General features: G+C 42.7%; 1 pseudogene across 1 annotated transcript in view; it reads left to right on the top strand.

Annotated features, from left to right (window-relative positions):
- Positions 1 to 992: 992 nt before the first annotated feature.
- LOC106592429 (G patch domain-containing protein 1-like) overlaps positions 993 to 2,724 on the top strand; it is a 26,319-nt pseudogene continuing 24,587 nt past the window's right edge. The window contains exon 1 of the transcript XR_014379308.1: positions 993 to 1,001. The product of XR_014379308.1 is annotated as a G patch domain-containing protein 1-like (transcript). The remainder of the gene's footprint in view (positions 1,002 to 2,724) is intronic.

The following is a 2,724-nucleotide window of genomic DNA, read 5'->3' as shown; positions in this document are numbered from 1 at the left end:
AACACTGACTGTTGTCAGCTCTAATAGTAGGGAAAACACTGACTGACTGACTGTTGTTAGCTCTAATAGTAGGGAAAACACTGACTGACTGACTGTTGTCAGCTCTAATGGTAGGGAAAACACTGACTGTTGTCAGCTCTAATAGTAGGGAAAACACTGTCTGACTGGCTGTTGTCAGCTCTAATAGTAGGGAAAACACTGACTGACTGTTGTCAGCTCTAATAGTAGGATAAACACTGACTGACTGACTGTTGTCAGCTCTAATAGTAGGGAAAACACTGACTGACTGACTGTTGTCAGCTCTAATAGTAGGGAAAACACTGTCTGACTGGCTGTTGTCAGCTCTAATAGTAGGGAAAACACTGACTGTTGTCAGCTCTAATAGTAGGATAAACACTGACTGACTGTTGTCAGCTCTAATAGTAGGGAAAACACTGTCTGACTGACTGTTGTCAGCTCTAATAGTAGGGAAAACACTGACTGTTGTCATCTCTAATAGTAGGGAAAACACTGTCTGACTTACTGTTGTCAGCTCTAATAGTAGGGAAAACACTGTCTGACTGACTGTTGTCAGCTCTAATAGTTGGGAAAACACTGTCTGACTGACTGTTGTCAGCTCTAATAGTAGGGAAAACACTGACTGGCTGTTGTCAGCTCTAATAGTTGGGAAAACACTGACTGTTGTCAGCTCTAATAGTAGGGAAAACACTGACTGTTGTCATCTCTAATAGTAGGGAAAACACTGTCTGACTGGCTGTTGTCAGCTCTAATAGTAGGGAAAACACTGTGACTGGCTGTTGTCAGCTCTAATAGTAGGGAAATCACTGTCTGACTGACTGTTGTCAGCTCTAATTGTAGGGAAAACACTGACTGGCTGTTGTCAGCTCTAATAGTTGGGAAAACACTGTCTGACTGGCAGTTGTCAGCTCTAATAGTAGGGAAAACACTGACTGGCTGTTGTCAGCTCTAATAGTTGGGAAAACACTGTCTGAATGACTGTGGTCAGCTCTAATAGTAGGCAAAACACTGACTGTTGTCAGCTCTAATAGTAGGGAAAACACTGACTGACTGACTGTTGTCAGCTCTAATAGTAGGGAAAACACTGACTGACTGTTGTCAGCTCTAATAGTAGGGAAAACACTGACTGTTGTCAGCTCTAATAGTAGGGAAAACACTGTCTGACTGGCTTTTGTCAGCTCTAATAGTAGGGAAAACACTGTGTGACTGGCAGTTGTCAGCTCTAATAGTAGGGAAAACACTGTCTGACTGGCTGTTGTCAGCTCTAATAGTAGGGAAAACACTGACTGACTGTTGTCAGCTCTAATATTAGGATAAACACTGACTGACTGACTGTTGTCAGCTCTAATAGTAGGGAAAACACTGACTGACTGACCGTTGTCAGCTCTAATAGTAGGGAAAACACTGTCTGACTGGCTGTTGTCAGCTCTAATAGTAGGGAAAACACTGACTGTTGTCAGCTCTAATAGTAGGATAAACACTGACTGACTGTTGTCAGCTCTAATAGTAGGGAAAACACTGACTGACTGACTGTTGTCAGCTCTAATAGTAGGGAAAACACTGACTGACTGACTGTTGTCAGCTCTAATAGTAGGGAAAACACTGACTGACTGACTTGTCAGCTCTAATAGTAGGGAAAACACTGACTGACTGTTGTCAGCTCTAATAGTAGGGAAAACACTGACTGACTGACTGTTGTCAGCTCTAATAGTAGGGAAAACACTGTCTGACTCACTGTTGTCAGCTCTAATAGTAGGGAAATCACTGTCTGACTGACTGTTGTCAGCTCTAATTGTAGGGAAAACACTGACTGGCTGTTGTCAGCTCTAATAGTAGGGAAAACACTGTCTGACTGGCTGTTGTCAGCTCTAATAGTAGGGAAAACACTGTCTGACTGACTGTTGTCAGCTCTAATAGTTGGGAAAACACTGTCTGACTGACTGTTGTCAGCTCTAATAGTAGGAAAACACTGACTGGCTGTTGTCAGCTCTAATAGTTGGGAAAACACTGTCTGACTGACTGTTGTCAGCTCTAATAGTAGGGAAAACACTGACTGTTGTCAGCTCTAATAGTAGGGAAAACACTGACTGACTGACTGTTGTTAGCTCTAATAGTAGGGAAAACACTGACTGACTGACTGTTGTCAGCTCTAATAGTAGGGAAAACACTGACTGTTGTCAGCTCTAATAGTAGGGAAAACACTGTCTGACTGGCTGTTGTCAGCTCTAATAGTAGGGAAAACACTGACTGACTGTTGTCAGCTCTAATAGTAGGATAAACACTGACTGACTGACTGTTGTCAGCTCTAATAGTAGGGAAAACACTGACTGACTGACTGTTGTCAGCTCTAATAGTAGGGAAAACACTGTCTGACTGGCTGTTGTCAGCTCTAATAGTAGGGAAAACACTGACTGTTGTCAGCTCTAATAGTAGGATAAACACTGACTGACTGTTGTCAGCTCTAATAGTAGGGAAAACACTGTCTGACTGACTGTTGTCAGCTCTAATAGTAGGGAAAACACTGTCTGACTGACTGTTGTCAGCTCTAAAAGTAGGGAAAACACTGACTGGCTGACTGTTGTCAGCTCTAATAGTAGGGAAAACACTGACTGGCTGACTGTTGTCAGCTCTAATAGTAGGGAAAACACTGACTGACTGTTGTCAGCTCTAATAGTAGGGAAAACACTGTCTGACTGACTGTTGTCA

The sequence above is a fragment of the Salmo salar genome, chromosome 11, assembly GCF_965601325.2.
Source record: "Salmo salar chromosome 11, fSalSal1, whole genome shotgun sequence".
NCBI classification, from domain to species: domain Eukaryota; kingdom Metazoa; phylum Chordata; class Actinopteri; order Salmoniformes; family Salmonidae; genus Salmo; species Salmo salar.
Note: the sequence above shows the minus strand (reverse complement) of the source record. Positions and strands in the feature narration are given on the sequence as shown.